Raw genomic sequence first — 13,089 nt, forward strand, 5'->3', positions numbered from 1 at the left:
GCAAATTTCTAAATTAGTAGTTTAATCGACAGAGAGCTGTACAGGCATTATCTAAGAAGCTACTCTAAATTGGATTGGTACACCACTACTCTGTGTATGTGTGTGAGAGTTTTCAAATTTGTCAATTGTGTACAAATACCACATACATTTCTTTTATTAGCCCGTTAGGAACCAAATTCAGCACCCAGTGGTAAAAGATCTGGTTTGGCAGCTGAGACAGACTCTTTTACACCATGCTCTCAAACATGTTTTTCAGTCCCACAGTTTTATCCTCCTCCTTTGTGGTTTTTCTGTCAAAGAAACCTCTTTATTCTTGTCTACCGGGGCATTTCTCCACTTTTGTAAAAGTGCATGCTCGGAAGTTGTTATCATAATACAGTTCTGTCTTGAATCCTCAAAGGCACAAAGTTAATTTCACCCCTAACCGAATTAACTTTATTTTAGAAGGTTATACTGAAGAATCCCTTTTTTACACTTTTTTAATACTATTTTTATTGAATCGTGTCCTGTGAAATGGGTATTATATTTCATATGCAGTATGATACATACTAACACTGTTTCATTATGAGATAGTGTATAAAGGTACAGTTGTTAGATATGAAGTTATAAATACAAGAAACAAAGTTACAAGTACCTTTTTTACTTTCCATAGATGCACCAGGTTAGATAGCTGATCATTATTTTTATGATTATATTTTTTTGATGTAATAGGCAATCCCAAATGTTATGGGTGATAATACAAAAAAGTAAACAATCTATATGCTGATGCAGTAACTAAAAATACTATTATTGCCAATATTGTGCAGTATTGTGCATCCTTGAATATAAACAGATTTTGGATTTCAGTGGCTTGAAAAAGATATTTCATCTCAGTGGGGGAAAATCTTCCATTGTGGCCTCTGCATCCGATGACCTTATTGGCAAAATCTGCAGCAGCAGTGTCATGTGACTCTGCCCTCAGGTGTCCATCATAGATGTCGCAGCAACACAGAGCGGTGTCGCCAATTAGGCCAGTGCTCCAAATGGAAGGCCTTTGTCCTGCTGTCACGTCAACTGCCACTGGAGAGACCTCCTGCAGGGCCTTCATTTGACTCCCACAGACACCCCTGTACTGTAACAGAGAGAGCAGCAAGATCAGAATAAGATCATTCATTATGTTTATCCTCTGTCCTTTTTCCTCTCTCACTGTTCTTCCCTTTAGCTAACAGAGAGGGTCACTTCTCACAGCAAGAGCAGGTCAGCATGAACGTCTGAATTTTCTGTAAATCAGTAGTTGCTCAGTTCTGCTTACCAAGGCTGCATTTATTTGGTCAAAATACAGTAAACACATTAATATTGTGTAATACTGCAATTTAAAATAACTTATTTTAATACGTTTTAAAATGTCATTTATTCATGTGATGGCATAGTGAGATGATCCTTCAGAAATAATTGTAATACGTTGTTTTGGTGCTCAAGAAACATTTATTCTTATAAATTTTTTAGGATTCTTTGATGAGTTCAAAAGAACATTTATTTAGAATATTTATTATTTTTTTCTATATAGAAAAGAAACTAAATCCAAGCCTTTGAATGGTATGCCTTTAAATATTAAATGTGTGTGTATATATATATATATATTAAAAAAATAAATAAATAAATAAATAATGTCTTTGTGCATTGATACCGTAGAGTACTGTTAGTAAGATGAGTGTGGTTGTGAATTGATACCGTAGAGTACTGTTAGTAAGATGAGTGTGGTTGTGAATACTAATAAAACTACTTAATTTTGATGTCTACGGTATCAATTCACAAAGACATAAAAAAAAAATATATTTTTTTTATGTCTTTGTGCATTGATACCGTAGACATCAAAATTAAGTAGTTTTATTAGTATTCACAACCACACTCATCTTACTAACAGACTAATTTTGATGAATACAAGATAAATACATAGAGCTGTGGTTTAATTTAATGGATTTTCAGTGCCTTGACCCATGGGTGCTTAGCTTAAGTAGCCACTCTGTACTTGACCGCTGTGGGCCTTGTTTGAACATGATAGAGAAGCTCTGCATGGCTGAGCTGCCACATTAGAGCGCTCTGACCCCGTGACTGTGAGATTGGATATGGAATAAATCCATCTACTTTACAGAGAGAGTATCAGTGCTCTCCCTCTGACTGAGATGGATGAAGCAACGCCGCTTCTCTAATACTCTGTGTTTGCTTTGGCTCGCTATAAAGAGAGGCCTGGGTTCGATTCAGGTAAGAGGATCTGCGCATCCTCGCCAGACACTACTGTCGATGTTCTGGGACGGTCTGGAGGACAGAGTCAGAGGGAACATCCGGCCATTTATTCTTACCCAGCTCGCCTTTATCTCCTCCAGCGCAGAGCTCCAGCCCTGGCCCTGCTCACCCACCCTTGGACACTCAGATTAAACCCAAACTAATCCCATCCACTCGTGCATGCTCCGAATGGCTGCCTCAATCTACCCAGCATCCCCTGATGTGTGTCCCTGTGGGTGCCCTGCTGATAAAACCAAATGTGGAGGAATTAGTTTTAACTTCAAAAACATGGTGCTCTCCGAAGACACGCCCTACACCCTACAAACTACAAACTAAACCTGCCGAGGAGGTAGAGAGAGAAGAATGCATGGATACAGTTTCTAGGGAGTGAAAGGACACTAAGCTCATATCATTGTCTCATAATCCCTTTGTGTTCTCGGATTCCTTGGATTCCAAGAGTGAAATCCCTCCGTTGCTCTGTCTTACACAATCCATTGTTGTCATAACAGACACAGTCACAGTGATCTTTTACAGCTGAATATTTCTCTGACCTTGTGCTTTTCACTAAACCCATCATGACCTTAAACCTATATTTTGCATCAGTAGAAAATGATTACAGTGGTTCCAAGGCAACATTGTGTTGAATTGTGTCTTTCTTTTTGTTTTGTAAGACACCCATCACTACTGATATTGCTTGTGTGAAGGGTTAAGGATATTATATATTTAAACAATTAACATTTAAGCATTTGGCAGATGCTTTTATCTACATTGCATTTAAAGTCAAACTCACAACTTTGGCGTTGCCAGCACCGTGCATTACTGAATGAGATACAGGAATGCTGTAGTGTGCATTTTTTAATGTTAAAATACTTAATTTAGTTTAATACTTTACCATATCCATGGGTTAGTTAATGATGACAGAATTATTTAGTTAATGATGACAGAATCATTTTTGGGTGAACTAACCCTTTAATATGCAGAGACACTTTAACAAACAGAACTTTAGACAAACAGAACTTTAGTGAAATTGATTGATCATTTTCACAATAAATATTGAAATTGTTTGTTTTAATTTAGATTATCAGTTTTTTAAATGTTTATTATAGATTCTCATCATTTAAAACCTACTGTATAACCACCTTTACACTGCAAAGATGGTGTCACCTTATTTATGTCGACAGAACACGCTTGACGCTACAAATTTTATTTACTGACATTGTGTTTGTTCTGTAAATGCATATGTGGTTCTACCTTATGCTGTATTTTCAGAACAGGACGAGCTGCCTGCAGCATTAAACTCTGGGTTTAAAGTCAGTCACATTTCACATTGGACCAATCAGCTTAAACCACTCCAACAATTTACCCGCTTTATAAACAAGCATCACGTGTGGGTTTGACTGTGGCATCTGGCACTGAGAGCGAGAGATGGTAGGGTATGCTTGGCAGAACACACCTCTCATTTCCTTTGTTAACTTACGAAACAAACCGTAGGCCTTTTGTCTGTTTCTGGACTTATTCGGTATGAGTCAAAGAGAGTAAAAAGTCTCAGTCTTCTCATTAAGATCTTAAAAAACAGTTTTAAAGCTGTGTGTGTGGCATAAACAGTTCATTGTGTTTTCTATATTGTGCTTTCTGTGTGTTTTCCCTTCCCTTTAAAGGGGTCATATGATGCGATTTAAATTTTTCCTTTCTCTTTGGAGTGTTACAAGCTCTTGGTGCATAAAGAAGATCTGTAAAGTTGCAAACACTAAAGTCTCAAAACCAAAGAGATATTCTTTATAAAAGTTAAGAGTTAACCACGCCTACCTAAAACGGCTCATTCTAACACGCCCCCACATATCTACATCACGATGTGGGAAGATTTGCATAAAGCCGCCCAAATGTCCACCCAAAGAAAGAAGGCGTAACTTTTATTCACGCTGTAGTATTGTTGACGCTGCAGCCATGTACCGAAGACGCTGTTTCAAAAAGGCGGGGCATAGAGGAGAAACAATAATGTACAGTATGTGGAAAATAATGTGTTTTTTGAACTTTAAACCGCATAAACACATTTCATTACACCAAATACACAAAATAATGTTCTTTTTAGCAGCATCATATGACCCCTTTAAGCAGAATGCATTACAGCATGTTCCGTCTGTAATCACAGATATTATGGCTCTGTTAAACCTTTTCAGAGAGCAAAGCCTACGCAGAAACATCACTGTTCACTTTGTGGTAATTTGGCAGTGTTTTCCCAGTGGAAAGGCAGGTACGTTGTGTCTGCGGTTTAAGTAAATAGCCTTTTGCTTGGCTAGCACCATTGCTTGGTGGATTTGTAAACGCAGGGAGCCAAGCCAAGACCACAAGAGCCCTCCATCTGATAAGAGCCGTGTAATGATTTTCAAATGGGAATTTATACTCCACATTATTTGAGGGGCCACTTTTGTCTGGTTATGCACCCATAATATACCACACACACAATGTGTAAAAAAGATTATCTGATTATATGACTTTATTCAATTTGTTTACTTAATTATTGAAATCAATAAATAACTATAATAAAGGAATCTAAAGTTTTGTGTGTACACTGTACATAGTCATATTTATAATATGAATGCACACATAGATGTTGCAAATAAATGAATATAGAGTCCTTGTATTGATATTTATGTATTTATTTTTGTTTATTTAGCAGACATATTAGTTCATACAGGGCTCCAGACTGCGTTTTGCAACCATTTTTTCTGCCGGTGTGAGTAAATTTTGTGCGCGGTCGCACTGGCGCGACCACCAACGTTGTTCAACTCGCGCTGCCATTTCTGTCGCATATGAGAAACATCAAATGGCATACGAAACAAAAGCGTAACAAAATCCTGCTACTCGTTTGAGCTGCGCAGTGCGGAACTGTTTATCAGCTTGGACTGCAACGCAAACAAACTAGTCCGAGCTCAGAACAGCTTTACTCGGGAACCAAAGTTGATTTCGCAACACTGTTACTGCACAGCGCTGCAAAATCCAGTGAGAAGCGTTTGAATTAGCCGCAGAATAAATAAAGGCTGCTGCAAGATCTAGTGAGATGCATTCAAATTCTGCACAGAATTCTCTGTTATAAACAGATCAAACAGCGCTGACATAGAAAACCAGAAGCAGTAACGCTAACTGTAACCATGGTGTTGTGGCAGAAATAGTCAAATGTTATTACATTATTCATTTCAGGGTTTGTACAGCCTTTTGAGAGAGAAGTTCAAGCAATTTTCAATGACTTGCAAGCATTCAACTATTTCCAGCACTTCAAAGCTCCTAAATGATCAAATTTGAATGTTATTTTCAATGGGATGACCAAAATATACTGTGGTGAACAAACACTTATGTAAAATTAAAAAATACATCAAATTACCACTATAACCTGTAGACGGCAGCAGAGGAGCATTTCATTTGCTCATTGCTCATTCATTTATACTTTTTCCTTTATATTTTGAAATTATAAAATCACTATTATAAAATATCAAATCATCAAGAAATCAGATTTTGTCCGTTTCGCTCTTTTTTGTAAAAAAAAAAAAGTCAAGAGTGCTTTGAAAAACAAACTTTTCTTCAATCTGCGACTAAATCACACATAATCACTGAAGTTGTTGGTCAGTTTCATATAAGACTATAGAAGAATAATGGTACATTTAATAAGAGTACAATATATATATTTTCTACATAAAAATTAGATTTTGCACGTTACTGTTGTTAAAAAATATATTTTGTAAGCTTCCCAACTCAAGCTTAGTGCTTTACTGTCAAATGTGTATAAACATGAAATAAACAAGAAATTAACATGTAATATTATTAGTAACTGCACTTATTAATGCAAAACAATAGTAATTTTATCATATCATATATATATATATATATATATATTTGTCATATCTCTCTGAAATTAAAGAATACTGCACATTGTAATCTCTATGAGTTAAGTCTATTTATTATCAAAGCATTGGTCAGTAATACAGTTAAAATGGGGAAAATATGTGAACGATTGCATTGCAGGCTGATCAGGCTACAGTGCTCCTAGTGAAAATAGTTAGTCTGGAGCCCTGTCATATATGTATTCATTTATATTATTTATTATTATTGCAGTTCATTTAAAGAAGAAACAGGTTTTCTAAATAAGCTCCGATACTAGAGTTTCTCAGTGCCTGATGTTGTAATTAGTGCTGTGTTCGATACGACGATGTATCATCACAGAGATTTGACCCTGTATCGATATTGTGGCACGTGTGCAGCAGTTGACCGCTCTTAATTTGAATTAGAGGGTGATACTCCCACAAAAAAAAAAATCCCGTCCCGTCCCAATCCCAGAAGAATGACTTCCATTCCCTCCCACTTTCGTGTTGTGTTTTTTTGGCCGGAATCTGTCAGTTACAGTAAAAAATACAGTACAGATCACAACATGCCCACTTTAGTTGAATAAAAATCCAAAATGTAGTTTTTTATTTTATTGAACTGAAAGCCATCTTAAACAATGCACAGTGTGCATTGCACACACATTAAATTTCATGTAAATCATCAATGCTAACACACGTTTTCTATTTGAATTTTTTTCATTTGAAAGTAGACATTTCATTCTCTATAAATATATTTATCATACATGGATTTTCGAAGTTTCTCGCTCAAGTTCACATGACCGAGATGGCAGTAAGCATCCTGTTTGCTTTAATTATGTTACAGAAGCGCAACGTTTCGTTGTTATTTTGAGTGCACACAAATAAACTTAGTCTTTACAGATTCGAAAGATGTATTACTTTTATCTGTATGACCAAAAATTACTGAGAATTTTAAGAGCAAGTGAGCTCACCGGTGCCTCCATCTGTCCTGCAGTGAGCGAGCTGCTGTTCAGCTTCCACACACTTGACACTTGAATAGCGCACATTTCTCTAGGTTAACATTAGATTGAGCAGCCATGTAAAGTTGTTACTACATACATCTTTTAGATAAAAAGCCATATTTGAGGTCGATGAATGATAGTTGAGCGTTTGGATGTCCTGCCCGATGTACTATATTACCACATAGACCAGCCGTTAACGATCTGTCCGTCAAGGACTGCGTACGTCATTCATTTAACCAGCCACACCAAAGCAAACAGGAGGAGAGCATAAAGAGACTGGGCAACTAGAATTGAGTTCAAAATTAAAATCTACAGTTTATAGTTTATTTATAGAAAAGGTATATTTGTGTATAAAGTTGGGTATCATAGTGTTATTATGATTCCCAGTCCCATCCACTCCCGCTGACATTTTTTCCTGTCCCGTCCCAATCACGTGATTAATAGTGATTTTGTTTCCCATCCCGCGGGATTCCCGAAAAATGTCAGCCTCTAATTTGAATACAAAAACACAGTTTAAAATGGAGAAGAAAAGTGTGAAGTTTCTAAAAAAAATAATGAATAGAGCATATATAGGCTACAACAAGGTTTAATCTGGCCGCAGAAGAACACAACTGGGTTGCCTGATATAAAGAGATGTAATCCTTGAAACAGAGCTTCCCACTTGCGCAATACGGAAATATCTGCTAAGTGTGTTACTTCTCTTTGTCAACCTGGCAACCATGTGTACGTGCTCTCTCTCCACTGTTGATAAACGCGCTTGCTTTCTGAAAACATTGGTTAGCTTGCAGTTTAGCGATCTCCATTTCAATATTCAGAAAAATCAGTTAAGTGTAATTTAAGTGTAATTTATCAACTGTTCATTTGCGACAGAGAGAGGGAGGGAGAGAGAGAGAGAGAGAGGCTGTGTATGTATGAATTACCACCGTTTTGCCGTGTTTCTCTGTTAACGGTAAAGCTGTTTCCTTTAGAAACAATGATGTTACCAGTTCCTTGTTGAGAAAGATAATGTAGCTCTTGAGCGATTAAGTTATTTTATTGAAAAAATTGCAGGGCAGCGCTGATAAGTTTGTGTTGCTGAATGTCTGTGTGTGCGCGCGCAGCGTGATCTGTTTGAGTGACTAAATGTGTGTGCGTAAAATACAGTGAAGACAGCACATTAGTTTAGAACTCTTCTAATTTTATTTTTAAAATAGAGTGCGTTAATTTGTGCAATGATAATCTACCAGCAATTATTTTTTTTATATATTAATATGAGTACATTACAATATAAATTAATTAGAACGAGTATATTATTATTTATGGGCTTAAAAACAAGATGCAAGCAATCAGAATATTGTACCTGGTGGGGAGTGCCCAATGTAAACATGAAACAAATACCATTATTATGGGCTTAAAAACAAGATGCAAACAATCAGAATATTGTACCTGGTGGGGAGTGCCCAATGTAAACATGAAACAAATACCATTACATATATTGTACTGTGGTACAGTTATGGAGGCCCTTCATAATGCAGAGGTCAACTGCCTGCTCTGCCAATAGTTAGAAATGGCCCTATAGTATGCAGTGTTTGATAAACAGCTGTTTTACTAAATTCTTCTGAGGAAAAATTCAGTGCAGTCCTGTATCGTGATACGTATCTTATTGTGACTTTGCTGGTGATACACAGCCCTAGTCGTAATGGACAGTGTAACACAGTACGCAGAACAGGAAGAAGGAGGCGGGAATCGGCGAACATTTAAACCATTTAATAACAAAATAAACAAACACAAAAGTAAAGCGGCAGCCCCTCACGGACGACTGCCGCACACAAAACACAAATAAAGTCCAGGCCTGGTCCTCTCTCGTCTTCCACTGTCGTCGCTCCTCCTTTTATCCTTCTGGAGCTCCTCCGTGGGACTCGAGACCGGTAAGTGGCGCAGGTGTCGCTCATTATCATTAAACTCCACCAGCCTCGCTTCGCTCCCATGGCTCTCGGCCCCAGCCCACTCGTCACAGACAGAAATGTCAATGTTTTGGCAGACACGGCATGAAAAGAAATACTCCACCCACTGATGTGGCAGTGTGGTTAGTTTGTGATATTATTAGATACTGTAGTTGATCTGTTTGTTGGCAGAGAAGCTACTGTAGTCTTGTTCTGTGTGAAAATGACCACTGATATCCATTTTTCTTGAGTACAGGCACAAGTCTTTCACATCTACCTTTGTGTTCATACTGAAGCATATGTCATCCTTTCATGCTCAGAAGCCGGAGTGGGTCTTTGGGGCAGCGCCATAGACATTTGGGTCACGGCCCAAGCCCCCCTCCCTCGTGCAGTAGGGTTGACTGTGGAAAATCCCTGCTAAACACAGCTGGAGTCCTCTGAGAGGATTCGGCTCCGGCTCAAACTCTATTGCCAGCATGTTCGTCATGTCACCACATCAGCTGATACCCCATACCGCGACACATGCACATGGAGTGATGACATCACTCCTCAGCTGATGTGAAACAGAGGCTGTGTTGGTGATTGTGTTTGTTTGTCCTTTGTTTTGTTGGTTAAGCCTGTTTCTGACTTCTTAGCAAACTAGACTGACAAACAAATCATGCTCAAATCAAACCAACAAAGAAACACAACCAAACAAAAATAAAATCTAAAGACATTTAGAAATATTGAATTGTGACATCTAGATGTGTGTCATATCGTAAGGTTGGTCTTAGCCTCGTTTAACAGAGAGAACCAGGGGACTTTTGGTGGTGGATCTGGTGTTTCTCTGTGTGTAGCGTGACTGTGAAGTTTATTTTGAATAGTGTGAGTTTGTGCTGGTTGGTGTCCTGTGCTGCTGGGTCCATTATAGATTAGTGCCAGGACTCAGTCTTACTCACTGCCATCTGTTCACACATCTCCTACCATTCTCAGTTCCCCGCTGAAACTCAGAGACTTGCTCAAACTCTCATTTAGAGTACATTAGTGTAGAATATCACATTTAAACATTTGTTTATATGGCTGTTTTCCCTCATCAGGTTTATTTGGAATCACTTATTCATAAGGTTGATTCAGAGCAGCATGATATAAAGCACTGACACTTTTCATTATGTCACTATAATCATCTGTTCTGTTTGTGATGTTTGCAGCCATGGTGGTGTGATCTTCATCTAATTTCCTTTCCCCTCCTTATACCGCTTTAAATGTCTTTTACTAATTCATATTCTATTTCTCATATCATCTGCTTTTTGTAATGTCTTTTCTTGTGTCTTGTAGCCTACTGCTTTTTGTATCTTTTACTGCTTCTTGCATCATCTGCTATTTCTCATATTGTTTTTCACTACTGCTTGTGTCTTCTATTTATCATTTCATCTACTACTTCTCGTTTTCTTCTATTTTTCTACTTTTCGTGTCTTTTACTACCTCTTGTATCTGGTTCAGGTGTGTCCATACTCGCTCATGGAGGGCCACTCTCCTGCAGAGTTTAACTCCAACTTGCCTCAACACACTTACCTGGAGGTTTCTTTCTAGTGTGCCTAGCATAACCTTGATTAGCTGGTTCAGGTGTGTTTAACTAAACTGTGGTCTATTGGCCCTCCAGAAACAGGATTGGACACCCCTGATCTAGTTCTTCTTGTTTCTTCTGCTACTTATTGTTTTATGTACTGCTTCTCATGTTGTCATCTACTTCTCATATCGTCTTTTATTTTGCGTATCCTCCGCTAACTCTTCACCTTCATCTAATATTTCTTATATCACCTACTTTTTGTATCATCTACTTTCTTGCCTCTTGTCTTCACTGTTCTCTCCTCTTGAGTATTAACTTTGCTTCCCTTCTGTCTCTTCTCTTCTTGTCTCGTACTACTTCTATCCTCGATTTTCCTCCTACTACTTTCCGTCTTGTCTCGTCTCATCTCGTCTTGGCCCATCTCTCACCTCGTCATGTCTATTCTTTTGTCTTCGTCTCTTGTCTCCTACTTCACCTCTTCTAGTTTTGTCTCGCCTCATCTCGCCTTTCTTTTTTACTTGTCTCTTCTCTCCTGTCCTTTCCTCTAAGTCATGCTGCGATATATTGTTCTGTTGGGCAGGTGGATTTGCCATGTGTTTGTAAACCCTGCACACATAGACACAATGCAGGCGTGTCTTCACCTCAGATAAGCGACTGTATAACATTAGTGAACAATCTACGATTCTCTCTCTCTCTCTGTCGCTGCTATTGTGGGTGATGGACAGTATTGTGCTGGTTTGGTGAGGTGATGCATGTTGCGTCCTGACTCTGATCTGATGCTCCTCATACACACCGAAGCACCGAGATGTGGGAAAAATCAATATTATGAGACAACAGAGCGAGAGCTATTGACCTGACCTGAGGGAGAGATGAAGAATGAGAGACAGAGCGATGAAAGTGACTGAGTACAAGAACGAAATGCCGCACTAGAAACACAATCCAGAGAAGAAAAAGCCACAGCTTTGATGGATGAGTCACATATCGTCCCCGCAGTTGATGTTGTGTTGAAGCTCCATGAATATTTAGATACATTAGCAGATGAACACGAGCAATACGCCTAACAGCCTAACACATAGACTAATTTAGCTGTTTTGATCCCTCAATCATCTGTTCTCCTGCCTGGACGGATTCTGCTTGATGCAAGTCAGAAAATAGGTGGTAGAATATCTGATGCAATGCATTATGGTCTGTCATTATGTCATTAATCCAGTCTTGTCAGCATTAAGAGATATATCCCTTGTTTATATATTTGAACAGATATACACAGGCCCACATGCAATTCCTGCTCTCATTTAGGGGAGAAATTCTGTAGATAAGATTTGAGAACAAGATGTAAGTACTACAAATTTTGTTAGTAGCTGAAAACATGATCAAATTAGCCATGATTTGTCATAAACAAACACTCAAGGGCTGGGCAAAATGTATAATTTTGTCAATGACAGGCATTGCAATTCTGCAGAAATGTGCTGAGTTGTTTGTGGAGCCACAGATTCTGTGTGGGTACATTTAATACATATAAAGGATTTTAGCATTATATGACAAAAGTGCTACTACAGACTGGCTGTTTGTTCTTAGAGAGCTTGTACGTCCTTTACTAAAGCTCACTGTCATTTATGGCTGCAGGGGTATAAAATGTTTTGTTTTTAATTAATTGTTCAAACCTGTTACTAATTTATTGGTAGTCTCCGTGCTATATTTTCTCATATATCGCCTATTACCTATACTAAGAACCTTGAAGCTCCACACACATCTGCACAAAGTGTTTTGCTCTGACTGAGGAGCAACTACACTGAAAAAAAAAATCTGTTGGAATAACATAAAAAAAAATATGTACATCGGTTGCACATATTTTTATTATGTTCTCTCAACATAATGTATCTCTGTTTATGTTACCTAACTTATGTTTGTCAAATGAACATGATTTTTTAATGTTGTTTTTATGCTTTTTGTGCCACGTACCTCCTGTTGATTTAACTTGATTTTTGTTTAAAGGCACAATATGTAATTTTCGCCGCTAGAGGGCGCGTATTCAAAATAAACAAATAGACAAAGGCGTAGTTTGATGATGCCGTGACTGAGTGTGGAATCATGGGAGTTGTCGTCTTCATCCCCACAGCCGATGCAATCCGACAGGACTCGAGCAGAAATCATGTTCATGGATGAGCTAATGATTTATTAACATAGTAGAATGAAGCAGGGTGAGGCTGAAAGCCGTCGAAGCGAAACGAGGCCGCTGAACGAGCGTGACACACGGCTCGAAAGCAGCGGAGCTTTTATTATGCCACAGTCGACCGCTTCCGCTCCTTCCGGTCGTGCGTATGTGGGGGAAAAAAGCAGCGCTGTTTTATCATACTAGATACATTTGAAAGTTCTGTTATAATGCTACTCTGTGCGGTCGCCACCGGTCTATTAAAACACACAACATATTAAAGCGCCTTTGGTGTTTCCATGTTTTCTACAAAACAAAACCGGAAATCAAGGGTGTATGACGTCATTGGCAGGCG

General features: G+C 38.3%; 1 protein-coding gene across 1 annotated transcript in view; it reads left to right on the forward strand.

Moving 5' to 3' along the window:
* The window catches only part of LOC107708338 (guanine nucleotide exchange factor VAV2-like), a 228,774-nt gene that overhangs the window by 147,081 nt on the left and 68,604 nt on the right, over positions 1–13,089 (forward strand). The gene's annotated exons all lie outside the window — the stretch shown is intronic.

The sequence above is a fragment of the Sinocyclocheilus rhinocerous genome, unplaced genomic scaffold, assembly GCF_001515625.1.
Source record: "Sinocyclocheilus rhinocerous isolate Xijiao unplaced genomic scaffold, SAMN03320098_v1.1 scaffold1136, whole genome shotgun sequence".
NCBI classification, from domain to species: domain Eukaryota; kingdom Metazoa; phylum Chordata; class Actinopteri; order Cypriniformes; family Cyprinidae; genus Sinocyclocheilus; species Sinocyclocheilus rhinocerous.